We start from the raw sequence: 15,236 nt of genomic DNA on the forward strand, positions 1-15,236 counted from the left end.
AATTTCCTATAAAATGAGTTTAACGACCGCATGCAAACGAGCAATTGTAAGAAAAGTGTAGTTGAGGAGCGAGCAAAGATATGCTGACCAATACAATATTTGAAAAATATAAACATATGTTTTTAAACTATTATTATTATCATCATCAAATAAATATAGTGCAAACATGTCTAAAAACAGGCGGGAGCCGGGTTTGATTTATGTTGTATACTTGTGTAGGCCGCTGTTCCGATATAGTCCAGCCCAATGGAAGCAATATGTAAGCCCAACACGGGTCTTCATCGATTTATGCAATGCAGTAAAAAAACATATCTAATGGAAACATCTACTGAATTTGAATCAGTTACTGCAATTAAAGTTACCAACCTTGTATGATTGAACGAAAATATTAATATTAAGTATACATTATTGGTAGAAGAAAAATGACATTTTTTTGGAGAAATTTTATAATACATTAGAAGTATTATAATAGTTATATAATAAGTAAATGATACTGTGATATTCATGTATTTATTGTGAAAGATCATTATGTAAAATAATAGTTACATTAAATTTAATTATACATGTCATGCATACATCAATCGATTATATTACTACTAATGAATTATAAAATTTCTCCATTCGCTAATATTAGGTTTAATATTAAATAAAAGAATATCAGTATTTGATGACTTACGTAGTTTTTAACATTTTTAACGTACCAGCATCAACAGTTATTGATATTATAGGATCATAAACCTTCACTCATGCGAAGATTTTATATTTTATTTGATTTTTAAATTTATTATTTCATTTATTCTTAACGATGTCGTTTTGGACATAAAATTTAGATAAATTATTAAGTCTTCATCTTCTCTTTCTTCAAAAAATCGTTTCCCTCTCTTTCTTGACACAGTATCTCAACAAAACAAAATACCAAAATAAAACAAAGGCCCAAAACCAAAAGCAGAAACAGATCAGGCAGCCCAACCTCTCTAGCCTCTTAATGATAGATCGAACCAGAAGCAAAACAGTTGAGTTGAAGATCCAAGCTCTAGGTCAAAACACACTCTCTCTTTCTCAATTTTTGTAGTTTTTTCTTTCGATTTCATCAATGTCTAAACCCTAAATGCTCGCCTTCTCAAGCACAACAACTTCAAAAGGATTTATCATTTTCTTGGAGATCTTATAGAGTCGTATTCTTAGCATCATCAAAGTCAGCCGCATCGAGCCGTCATGGTCTGTGTGACAAGCTAAAAGGTCACATTGACTTGAGCAAAAGAATGGTTAAGCTTGTAAATAGAGGCAGAACAATTAGCAAGCTCGTTCACTCTATCGTGCGACCCGTGCCTGAGACTCTTGGAATCGAATTAGAGGTATTGCTTTTGATTTGATTGTCGACATATTTTTGTTTTTAGTTTTGATTTTATTTTATAATGTTTAATTAGCAATAAATTTGAATTTCTAGAGTAATTTAGGTGTACTGGCGAATTAAATGTTGATTTTATGTATTTACTTTTGGATTTGAATGAATTTGGGAATAATGTTTTGGTTTTTCTTTTAGGCTAGGAACGTCTAATATTTTCTACCAAATTCGTAGCTCTGTTGGTGAAATCCGCTTTGTCTTAAGTGTTATTCGTTTTTGTTTCGAATGCAGGCTTCGTGCTTGATGAATTGCCTCATACGGGTTTACTTTTTATGATTCAGAAAAATTGTTGTCTTTTTTTTTTTTTTGGTCTTTTTCTTAACTAAACTTGGTTGTTATTAATTAATAAAAGTAGAGAGATTCAGTTGTTATTCTTGGTTCTTTATGCAGATGGTGCTTTTGCTTTTCTTCTGTGTTCTATTCTTTTTTTTTTTTTTCAAGATATTTATGGTTGTCGATCCAATATTTATTTATTCATTAGTTTTTACTGAAAGCATAAATACTCTTCCACTCGCCAAAAATTATTTTATTCCAGTAGTTTTTCAATTGTAATGCCAGCTAGGTCCTACCAATGCTATTATTTTATGCCAGTAGTTTGAGTTGAGGTTCCCAGATGATTTTCTTCATTTTAAACGTGGTTAGGCAATTGGAGTATTGATAACATTCAAGCCGTTTTTAGTTCAACGCCGCGACTAGAGAAAGATCCTTTTAATTTTCAAGCCAATTAAGTTTTCGGAATGCTTCAACCAAGTTATTTCTTTGGGGTAGCTATAAACTTATGATGATGATGATGATGATGATGATGATGCTCTCGCCAATTGATTATTGCTAATTTTCTTTGTACCTATTAGCTGTTCCAGGCTATTCTTATTGCCATTTTTACAATGTTACTAAAATTTGTTGGTATAGCAGTGCCCTTTCATTATAGTTGGCCTCTTATGAGTGTAATTAATCTCGAATATCAACATTATAAATTATGATTGTAATTGATTGGGTAAATGCTCGTTTAATTCCTAAATTTTGATATAAGTGTTCGTTTAATCTCTAAATTTTAAAAAGTGCGTAAAAAACACTCTTACTGTTCAATATGTTACATTCTTATCATTGTTTGTTTCTTTTCTTTTACAATAATAATATTGCAACAATATTCTTGACATTAATTTATTTATTTATAAAAAATTAATTAGCAAATTAACCAATAAATATAAGTGTGAAAGAACTAATATTTTTTGTATCTATTAAACAATCTTACTAATAATTTTTTATAAATAAATTAATATTAGCCTACTTAAAGTAATGTCTAATATTTTTACAATAATTTTACTAATAATTATTTTACCAAATGAATCTTAAAAGTAAAAGAATAATAAAAAAGTTTTGTAAAGGTGTTATTATAAAAGAAATGAAAAAGTAAGGGTAAGCGTGTGACATATTTAATAGCAGGGGTGTTTTAGGTAACTTATAAATATAAAATTAAATGAACACTTAAATCAAAATATATGTACTAAACTAACATTTGCCATTAGGGTTAAAAATGTCTAAAATGCTTAGAGTCATCATGTCTTTGTAAAGGACAAAAAATTAAAAAATAACTAAAAATAAATATCAAGCTCAACAAGAAGGGCAAAGCTTCGGTACCCCTATAACACCGTACCCCTCTTTTGTCTTTTTTTGATTGAATCCCTTGCTTGCATTCTTTCTTATTTACAATTTAGTTATAACGATAATTTTATTTTTCCATTCTTCAACTCTCCTCCATAATGAGCCTGATTTTCTCCATTTAACATTACTTTTGGACTATTAGACATGAGAAAAGAGATTTATTTATAATAAACTTATAAAGTTGCACTTTAAATAGAGTTCGTTTGATCTAAACAAAATTTGAGAACTACAGTATACTTTTTTAAAAAATTAAAAAAATAAATGGTATTTCTAAATTTTGACACTCAAGTCCTATTCATTTTTAATTTTTTATACTTATACCATTCAGCTGACTATTAATAAAATTTTGCTCTTAGAAAAAAAATTAAGGGTTGTGTATATTTAAATCATAAAAATACCCATAGTACCTCCTTTTAATTAAGATTAGGCTATTTGACTTCAAAATACTTTTTACACCTATGTTTTAATTAAAATTTCTATTACTCAAATGCATACGAAATAATTTACTATTAAGGATAAGATATATACTTAATTAATTATACTTTTCTTTTATTCTTATCCTAATTTAATTTCAAAATTTATTTTAAGCTAAAACATAATTTCATCGTAAACAAATAATATTCATTCAAAAATAAAAAGAAAATTGGTGTAAAAACAGATTGCAACAAAGGAATCAAATTGAATTTCCCTCTGCATTTGTTATTGGGAGACTTTTAATTTAAGCAAGTTTTAGCATTAATTTCACGAGACATGAGTTGGCTTTTATGGAATCCTTCAATGGAGGAATATTTAAAAATTGCATAAACATAGAAGTGTATATATATGAAGAATTGCACAATGATAACATAGAAGTGTACATATATGAAGAATTGCACAATGATCATGAATTAACAGTAAAACAAAGGCAAAGCACGTCCTTTTCAATTACAAGTAAAAATGAATAATAAAGAGATAAATGAATGTTTATTGCTATCAAATTAAGAGTTGAATTTTTAGAACCTTAAAGCACTTCTTTGTTCATCTTTATTGTCCACACTTTGTAAGATTATTCAGTCTATAAAATATTAATTTTGATTAAAAAAAAGCAGAAGAAAATAATTTTATTATTAAAAAAATTAAATTGGGGTTATTTTCGGTATTACGAGGTATACATAATCAAATTTTAATTTTTAAATTTAGGCTATAGATTTCTAGAGTAATTGGGTGCAGAGAGTAATTTGGTGGGTTCAAATAACCTTATACTATAATAAAATATTAAGAAGAAAGGATAAACATCTATAATTTACAACAATTTATTCTCTACCTATGTTGTCCTTTATTTAACATAGGAATAGTCATTCATATAAATTCGAAAAAAAAAGTTCCCTAGAAAAGATTTAGCTCAAGAATTTAAGAGAACATGTATGGTGAGTTTATAAATAATAAAATTTTAAGGGCCATGAATCTTTATTCAATGGCATCTATAAAAAATAAATTCTTTTAAATCACACTACTATATAGACCAAAGAATCATAGTAGGATTATTGTCGATGAAAAAATCTTTTTCTAAAATATAATGGTTTTAATTAAAACTATTTTATTAGGTTAGAGTTTATGAAAAAAAGAAAAAAAAATTGAGGATAAAGTCCATGGGTACTAAACTGCTAAATCGGAATAAAAAAATAATATAAATGAAATTCAACTATCATACACATGAAGATATTAATATTAAAATTAAAAATTAATTAAACATACCTTAGGAATTACGCAACGTGTTCATTAATGGTATTATTAAAAAAAATTAATTTAGGTATATACATGTTCATTTTAGTCATATATTATTATTATAACAAATTAATATATTTTTATTATGTATTCTATTTTGATTGATGAATTCAAATAACTTATTGTATATTAAATAGATATTATGTTATAAAAATATTTATTAATACATGTTAATTCTTCATACACTTTAAAATGTTTACATGAGAATACATTATTATCGATACACAGATACTCATTCTAATAGTCAAATTAAGTCAATGGATTTAAGTGTAAAAGAAATTGAAACAATCCGGATATATATGTCAATATTTAGAAACCTTTGACTTTTCTAATTTTTCAGCAAACACCACGGATGACAATGTTAATAACCATGCAAACACAGCTGGGCGGTTGTGCAACTCTTTGCCTCTTTGGTCATATTTAATGGTTAAATCACTAAATGATAAAATAGGGGTACTAAGCAGCACAGCTGGCCCAAACGCACCCTAAACACTAGTTGCAAAGTAAAAATTCCCAAAAAGAAGCTCCTAGACAAAAAGGCTTGGATTGAAGTAAAAATTAATAATTCAGCGTTCATGTTTGGTTGGAAATAGAGGGTGGAGGAGAGGAAAGTAATTTAAATTTATTTATTATTTTCGTTGTTTGGTTGGAAAAAATATATAAGAATTTAATTTCTATTATAATTTAATATTGATCATAATGTACAATTTAAATATTAAACCAAGGAATGAAGAATTCAAATTCATCTTCTATTGGAAACCAAAGCTTCCAAAATTACCCCTTCAATTTTTTGACTTGTTTAATGTCATCAAATAATTATTATTTAAAAGTTATATTTTATCTGTTTAATATTATTAATAATTTTATATTAATTAAATTTAAGTAATGATTTAAAAAACTTAACAAAATAATTACATTTATTTATTTATTTAATATGAAAATATAGAACATAAATTAATAATTGCTGGACCGCTGCCAGACTGCCGCCATTGTCGCGGCCACTGGCACTTGCAGTGTCATTACTAATACTATTGGACTTGTCGTCCGACGAACAAGATTATTATGTTGTCGTTGAGGTCAAAAAAATCAATGTATGTTGTTCAAATCCAATTAAAAAAAAAATTAAAATTTTTTAGTAGATCCGAAAAAGTATCAAATTTTTTGGCTAAAGGAGTTCATCAATTTCTGATCATTTTCTTTTCATTTAGGACCCTATATGAGATGGTGTGGCAGCGGCGACGATGAAGTATGGTGGCTGAATACGGTGGCTCCATTTCCTTTTCTTGGTTCTTTAAATGAAATTTAAAATTATAATATATTGATGAAGAAATCATTTATATTATATTAGGATTTATTTATAAACAAATTATGGTAATTATAATTACTTAAATTAATTATAATATAAATTATGTTAATAAAATTTAATTATAAATATAAATAAGTTACTTAAAATAGTTTTTATTAATTATTTATGTAAAATTATTAGATAAAATTACTGTTTAATTTTTTGAATTATATTCATGATAAATATTGGAAGTTAGCACTTAAGCCTAAAAACTGTCTAAATAAAAAAGAAAAAAGAGATTTTCTTCCTTTATATAATTCTATAACAGATGTATTTTCCTCTCCTCTCCTCTTCTTTTCTCTCTTTTCCTCCACTTTCCTCTCCTCTCATTTTCTCACATATTTGCAAACCATACATCACCTTTTGGATGAAAGGAAAAATCATTATTGGATTTAATTAAAAAAATTATTAAAATTCTACGAAAGAACTGAAACAATTTCCTTCGATTCAAAATTCAACCTCATGACTCATGAAATGTTGTCGTTTTTAAAGACTTAACATTTTGTGGTAATCTGAATTAACAATGCACATCACTTGTTTGTAACAATGTCCAAATAAATAATTAAAAAAAAGTTCTTTTCATTCTTTCTTTTCAAGTATCCAAGTCCTTTTGCAGTTTGATTCCTCTTTCTCTGAATTTTGTTCCTTCCATTAAATTAATAATTTATTTAAGGGTAGTTAAGCATCAGCCCCCAATTATTTCAGTATTTCACACTGCACACCCACATCTTTTGACCATGTGTACCTCACCCCTATTTCTATTAAAAAATCAGTTAATTCTAACTGTTTAGGCTGTTATGAATTTAAAAGACTGTACTACCTCCATTTTGAAATAAATTGAGTACTATATAAGTATTGAAATACCCTTACAACTTATAAAATTTACATCAAAAAATAAAAATTTATTATAATATTTTGTAAATTATATGGAAACGATTTTTTTTCCCCGGGATTACGAACCCAAGATTATAAACCGAGTAAATTACAAAATCAGAGGCAAAGCATGATTCGAGTGTGAAAGAAGAAAATCAAACACAAAATCATTCGGTACATTACAAAATAAGTCCAATAATCCCACCAAAACAAACAAAACCCAATAAGAAAGAAACCCTAAACTAATGATACCAAAATCCCTGAGAGCAGATTTCATTGTAAAATTCTCTTACAAAATAAATTCATACTAAGAAAATTCAATAAAAGAAACCCAATAAACAAAAACCCTAAAATTAAAGGTATCAAACCCAAAATTAAATTATAGAGGTGGCAAAGAAGACGGTAGCATCGGCATTTCGTGCAGCGACAGAGGCGACGATTTCGAGTGGTGGCAACTAAGACGGCAGATCACAGCGTGTGCACCGTTTTGTTATTGTTCATTCAAGACGGTGACACATCATACCAGCAGGCAGCAACAGTGAAAGGCAATAAGGAGAAGAAGAAGGAGGAGAAGAAGAAGGAACAAAAAAAAAAGAAGGAAAAAAAGGGTTTTCTTTTTTAAATTATATATATATTATTTTAATCTTATGAAAATTATCATTCTACCCTTCTTTCTGTTAACGGTATATTTGAAAGAAATGGGGGTGTGGTGCACATGGTCGAAAGATTGGGGGCACAATGCAAAATGTCGAAACAACTAAGGGCTGACACTAAATTACACTTTATTTAAATTAAATTATCCTAATTGTATTTCTTTGTGATTGTGACCGGGACCGTGACAATCACTTTGTAATTTTATTCATTAATTAACAATTAGTTTCATCATTAGACAGTACTATGATAGTTTTGTCACTATGTTTGTTACCATCTCTTTAAAAAAAAATTACTGTAAATGTCAAATCGTGTAACAAAGATTTAATGAAAAATTAAAAAACAGGACGACATCTCGTGGCTTAACAAGGTAATCATGAATATCCCTTATTTTCAAAAATGAACATACAACCTCTTTTTTAATATATATAGACCTCTTTTTGTATTTAAAATAGTTACATAGATCCTGAATTTGTGTGTCCCTGGATAAATTTTCATGATCATTTTTTAAAGTAAGGGATTTTTGTGACTATTTTGCCACATCCAAGGATGCCGCTGTTCTTGTCACCAAAAATTATTCTCATTAAGAGTCATGATTAATTGGACGTCAGCAATGAGGGCATGTAATGAAAAAATTTTGTTTTGCATGGGATCCAATAATTTTAATTACCATGGTGGTGACAGACCCAGCTGCAAAATCAACTGATTTTACAATTCTATTGAAAATTCTTTAAATGATCACTATATCTCTAGTTCTACTATATCCTTAAGCTTATTGATTCTTTTGTACTGATTTTGTTACTTCCTTTCTAAGTACTTATATTTAAGCATTGAAATTGGATTGCATAGACTAAGACGATTACTTGAGCTGAAAATTTTTCAAGTATGGCGGAGGGGAAAGTGAGGGAGCCGCTATTGAAGAAGAAATATAATGAGAACTGCTCAGGCTGTAAGGTGGATAAGCTAAAAGAGTTGGAACGAGGCTTACCAATTCGTAAGCTTTTAATTATTTGGATTGTTGTGCTTGCAACTGGTAAATTTTTCAACTTCAACTCGATATAATGATTTTGGAGAGAACCATTTACAACGATTTTCAATTCTTTTGTGATTTTTTTTTTCAGTTTTGCCGGTCGCATCTCTCTTTCCCTTCCTTTATTTTATGGTGAGTGGATTATTATTGCCTTCAGCGTAGTGGTTATTAGTGAGAAAATTTATTTTTTCCTATCATGCTTGGTGATTTTCTGATAAATATAAGAAAAGACAAGTTTAATATGTCTAATAATTCATTGCTTTTTCACAGCAGTCATTTATGATTTCTTTTCAGATTAGGGATTTTCACATTACAAAAAAGGAGGAAAGTATTGGATTCTATGTTGGTTACGTGGGTGAGTTATTCTATGTTTTTTTATTGTATTTAATAAATGACACACAGTATGGAGTCCGTCTTTGGTACGACTGTCCACACCTTATAAAGTGCAGGCTCAAGCTTTTACAACGCTACAAAGACATTCTACCGAGACTTTACAACACTGTAAACGCACTGTACAAACGCTTCACAACGTCTTTACAACTGTAAAGGGCCAAGTCTATGCTTTAAAAAGTACATATGTTCGCACCTGAAACGATTTACATATCTAAATGTATGGATGTATATATGTATGTATGTGTGTGTATATATATGTATGTATGTATGACCAATATAACACTTCAAATTCCTCAAGAAGTTATCCGAACAAACCTCTTAATACCATGATGAAATTGAAGTGACGCAGCGGTTTGCTAGATGTCGCTCTAACTTGCGTTCTCACGAAGAGAAAAAAGGTATAACAAATTTTGAATTAGAATTTGAAACGAGAAAACTCAAACTTTTGATTGAAGATTTGATGCCATTTACAATGGATTTAACACATATTTATAGTACTCATACTCAGCTCCACCTACTACATTCTACTCAATAAAACACATCAACTATAATCCACTAATAACACTCAACACACCAACTATAATCCACTATTTGGGCCCTCATTACACTCAATAAAACACACCAACTGTAATTGACTAATAACACTCAACACACTAACTGTAATCCACTATTTGGGCCCCCGTGTTTTATGCTGCATCAGTTTCTTCCCCTCTTAAAGACAACTCATCCTCGAGTTAGTCAAGTAATTTGTTTTGGACCATGATACTCGTACAAATCTTGAACATTGAAAGTGTTAGAAATGGCATAGTGTTCGGGAAGATTGATGATATAGACATTATCATTAATCTTTTGAAGGATGCGAAAATGATCAATTTTCTTTGGGGAGATTGGATGCCATTTACAATGAATTTAGCACATATTTATAGTACTCATACTCAGCTCCACCTACTACATTCCACTCAATAAAACACATCAACTGTAATCCACTAATAACACGCAACACACCAACTGTAATCCACTATTTGGGCCCTCATTCCACTCAATAAAACACACCAATTGTAATCAACTAATAACACTCAACACACTAACTGTAATTCACTATTTGGGCCCCTGTGTTTTATGCTGCATCAGTTTCTTCCCCTCTTAAAGACAACTCATCCTCGAGTTAGTCAAGTAATTTGTTTTGGACCATGATACTCGTACAAATCTTGAACATTGAAAGTGTTAGAAATGGCATAGTGTTCGGGGAGATCAATGATATAGACATTATCATTAATCTTTTAAAGGATGCAAAAAGGACCAATTTTCTTCTGCTTGAGCTTACTGTATTCTCCTACGGGAACTCATTCTTTGCACAGATGTACAATGAAATAATCACCCACTTTATATGACTTGAATCTTCTGTGCTTGTCAGCAATGACTTATATTTTGTGGTAGATTCTTCCATTTTCTTTTATACCTCTCCATGTACATTGATCACTTTATCGATTAGATGATCAGCAACGACGCTCATTCCAAGAAGCTTTGGTAAAGGAACCAAGTCTAAAGTGTGCAATGGAGGACAAATATAAACAACTTCAAATGGAGATTTACCACTAGAACGATTAGGCACATTGGTTTAAGCAAATTCAACTTGTAGTAAAACATTCTCCCATTGTCTTGGGTTTTCTTTAACTAAGCATCACAAGATATTACCCAGTGTGCAATTGGTGACTTCAATTTGCCCATCTGTTTGTAGATGACAAGTGCTACTAAATTGTAAAGTTGTATCATGTCTTTTCCATAAAATACGCCAAACATGACTAAGAAATTTGCTATCTCGATCAGAAACTATTGTCTTTGGCAATCCATGTAGACGAACAATTTCTCGAAAGAGTAGTTGGGTAATGTAGGTGGAATCCGAAGATTTCCTGCATGGAATAAAATGAGCCATTTTAGAAAAATGATCTACCACAACAAAGATAGAATCTGAACCTTTCTGTGTTCTTGGTAATCCTAAAATGAAATCCATGGACAAGTCTTCCCAAGGTGCATTTGGAATAGGAAGTGGCATGTATAACCCAATATTCTGAGCTTGTCCTTTTGCAGCCTAGCATATATAACAAAGTTTGACAAATTTCTCAATATCACGTTTGAGATGAGGCTAGAAATATCGAGCTTCTACTAATAAAATGGTTTTGTCATGTCCCATGTGACCTCCTAAACCTCCAGCGTGTAGCTCTTGAATGATGTGTTCTCTTAGTGATCCTTGTGGAATACATAGACGATCTTCAAAGAATAAAATTCCATTATGTAATTGGTTTTTACTTGTAACTCCGCTAGTGCACTTTTTTCATTCTTAATGAAAATCCTCGTCATGTGCATACAAATTTTTTGAATAATCAAAACCAATTATTTCATTATGAACACTAGTCAATAACATAACTCGACGACTTAGTGCATCAACGACTTTGTTCAATTGGCCTGAATTGTGTTTGAGAGAGAAAGTGAACTTCTGAATGGAGGCAATCCATCTCGCATGCATTCGATTGGCTTTAAAGGAACTGTTGAGATACTTGAGAGCTTGATGATTCGTGTTTATGATGAATTCTTTTTTAATTAGGTATGGCTCTCATTGTTGCAAAGTGCGAACAATTGCATATAATTCTTGCTCATATGTTGACCATTTCTTTCTGGCTTCGCTGAGCTTCTCACTGAAAAAGGCGGTTGGCTTCATTTCTTGAGATAGAACAGCTCCAGTTCCCACTCCAGAAGCATTATAATTGACTTCCAAAGTCTTGTTAAAGTCAGGAAGTGTAAGCATAGGTGCATTTGTAAGCTTTTCCTTCAAGACCGTAAAGCTTTGTTATACTGTTTTTGTCCAAACAAATTGTTTTTTCTTCAAACAGTCTGTAAGCGGTGCAGCTATGGTGCTGAAGTCCTTCACAAATTGTCTGTAAAAGGTTGCGAGGCCATGAAAACTTCAAACATCTGAAATTGTCTTCGGTGTCGACCATTCTCGAATAGCTTTCACATTTTCTTGATCGACTTTGATTCCGTTTGCACTCACAACAAAGCCCAAAAAAATTAAGTTGTCTTTTATAAAGCTACATTTTTTAAGATTGGCATACAAATTGTTCTTTCATAACACCTCAAATACTTCCTTCAAATGTTGAATATGATCTTCCTCGCTATGGCTATAAATTAAGATGTCATCAAAATAAACAATAAATTTTCCAATGAAAGGTTGAAATACCTGATTCATTAACCTCATGAAAGTGCTTGAAGCATTCAATAGACCAAAGGACATAACTAGCCACTCGTACAGACCCTCATGAGTTTTAAACGCTGTCTTCCACTCACCACCAGGGCGAATCCGAATTTGATGTTACCCACTTCGTAGATCAATCTTAGAAAATAATTTTCACCCTCCTAATCTGTTAAGCATATCGTCTAATCGAGGAATAGGAAAATGATATCGTACCGTAATCTTGTTAATGGATCGACTATTTATGCACATCCTCTAGCTTCCATTTTTTTTTTGGAGTTAGAAGTGTGGGTACAACTACATGGCTCATACTTTCTCGAGCCAGCCCTTTCTTGAGAAGATCTTCAACTTGTTCATGCAGAATCTCATATTCTTTAGGGCTCATGCAGTAGTGTGGTAAGTTTGGTAAGCTTACTCCAGGAATAAGATCAATGTGGTGCTGGATATCTCTAAGTGGAGGTAATCCGATTGGTAATTCATCGGGAACAACATCAGTGAATTCTGCAATAAAGGTTACATTGAGTCCGGTACACTTTGTGAGATAAGAACATCTTTGGGCACCAAAAGAAGGTTGTTCCCGATCTTTGAGCATATTGGAGTGTTAGACTGCTTCATTGGGGCAGGAATAAACTTCATGTTGTCTTTATAAAATGTATAAGTGTTATTTTTGCCATTATGCTGTATTTAAATCAAATTGCCAAGGACGACCAAATAACATATGACAAGCATCCATATCAACAACATCACACATTACCTCGTCTTTATACTTACCAATAGAGAAAAGAACACGACATTGTTCGGTCACATTTGTCTCGCCAACATCTTTAATCCACCCAATGCTGTATGGAGTTGGGTGTGGCTGAGTTGGTAATTGCAATTTATCTACATGGTCTTGGATACTATGTTCTCGCTGCTCCCACAATCAATGATAAGATCACATACCCATTGGCTGACAATGGATCGTGTTTTGAAGATGTTATGTCGTTGAATGCTTTCATCCTTCTTTAGGATACATTAGTTGTCTTATTACTAATGATACTCCTTCAGCTTTATAGGTGAACTCCTCTGATTCGTCTTCTTTTTCATACTCATCATCCTCCGGATACTCCTCTTCTTCAATGTCATCATCATGTGTGGCCAAGTTGACCGGTTTACTTTGTCGACACTGATTAGAGTAATGACCCGTCTGACCGCAACGATAACATTTGTTTCCTCTTAGGACTGCATAGGGATTATTGGATTTGGATTTGTTCACTGGTTCATTTTGTAATTGTCCCGCTGGTTGGTTCTGGGAGAAATTTGGCCTAGGTACTTCTTCACGTGGTCTGGCTATTATCTTTCCTTTATTCTAGTCAAGCTTCTGTGGTGGTACAGAAGATTGTGAAGAAACTTGAATATGAGTGCCTCTTTTGTTAAGTTGTGCTTCAATCTTCAAGACTAGTTATATTGCACTAGACAGAGTGTGATGTGACTGCTTGAATACTTCATCTTGAATATTGGTGCGAAGTCCATCAATGAACCTCAAAATCTTTTGATTTTCAGTCTCACGAACATCCACACATGCAGCAAGTCTGTGAAATTCTGTAACATACTCATGTACTATTCGGTTGGCTTGCCAACAATGTTTATACCGACTGAAAAGTGTTTGCTCATAATCTGGAGGAAGAAAATGCTCAATCATTAATTTTCTCATGCGTTGCCAAGTTCGAACTTTGTGCTTTCCTTGTCGAATTTGTGTTGTTTGTAATTGATCCCACCAAGCAAGCGGCACCTCCTTTGAGTCGATAGGCCACCAATTTGACTTTCATGTGCTCCTCAGCCCCCCCCCCCCCCAATAGTCAAAGAATTTTTCAACTTCAGCTAGCCAATCAAGAAATTCCTCGATCATGAATAGGCCATCAAATTGTGGAATTTCAATTTTCATTCGATAGTCAATTTGTCGAGGCCCTTGGTTATTTTCTGGTGGCACTGGTCCTTCATCGTCTTCATTAGAATCTTCGTCGAAAAGTTGATTCCGGTGAAGTATGAAATTTCCTTGAGGAATATTGGATTGTCTTGGTTCCGCTCCAACTTCAACTCGCCTTTTGTTGTTGGAAATTATTGTTTTGCCCGCCAAGGAAGTGTTGAGTCAAATTCATAAGCATGACTTCTAAATTTTGTAATCTAGTTTCAAGTGCATCAATTGATTCTCTTGTTGCGAATGCTCCTATAACTTAGTTGGATTCTTCGTCTGACATTTTTTTCTTTGCTTCTTTTTTTTCTTCTTTTTTTTCTTTCTTTTTTTTCACAATTCAAGTAAATAAACAAATATACATACAAAACAAAACTAACACAATTATTTTTTTTTAACTATAGAATAAACTACCCAAAAAAAAAACTCTTTTTTTAATTTGTTTTCACTCGCAATTATTCCTCTTAAATTCTATCCCTTTTCTGGAAAAAAAATCTAAACTCTCCTTTTTTTTCTCAAAATTAAATACTCAGACTCGCACTTAAACCTTTTTCTTTTTTCTTTTTATCACATAATTTTGTTTTTCACTCTTGTGTAATCTCTCTTCCCCACGCACACACACATTACTCTTTACACTTTTACAATTCCCATTACTTGTATTCCCCATTTATACTTGTTGTTACGAAACTGAAAATGTTACTAGTTTTCTCATGTATCACCCTGAAAAAACTGCTTGACGATTGTCCTCATTTTGAACCCACCGTAGGTTTCAGCCTCCTTGTTTTTCAACTCACTCTATACCCTTACATCGAGCGGATTATTGGGCCAATAATCATAACACGCATTGCAGGGGTAAAATCTTGAACTCACCGTGTGGCGTTTGGACCATTTGACAGTTTGTTTCAAGCATATATG

The 15,236-nt window shown here is 31.6% G+C and overlaps 1 protein-coding gene and 1 long non-coding RNA gene across 2 annotated transcripts in view; one reads left to right on the forward strand and one right to left on the reverse strand.

Moving 5' to 3' along the window:
• Nucleotides 1-15,236, reverse strand: part of LOC112497626 (disease resistance protein RPS5-like) — a 123,594-nt gene that overhangs the window by 45,511 nt on the left and 62,847 nt on the right. The window lies entirely within an intron of this gene.
• On the forward strand, nucleotides 874-1,776 carry LOC107176077 (uncharacterized). Its single transcript, XR_001507506.2, has 2 exons — nucleotides 874-1,355; nucleotides 1,637-1,776. It is a non-coding gene; the product is annotated as an uncharacterized LOC107176077 (long non-coding RNA).

The sequence above is a fragment of the Citrus sinensis genome, chromosome 5, assembly GCF_022201045.2.
Source record: "Citrus sinensis cultivar Valencia sweet orange chromosome 5, DVS_A1.0, whole genome shotgun sequence".
NCBI lineage: Eukaryota > Viridiplantae > Streptophyta > Magnoliopsida > Sapindales > Rutaceae > Citrus > Citrus sinensis.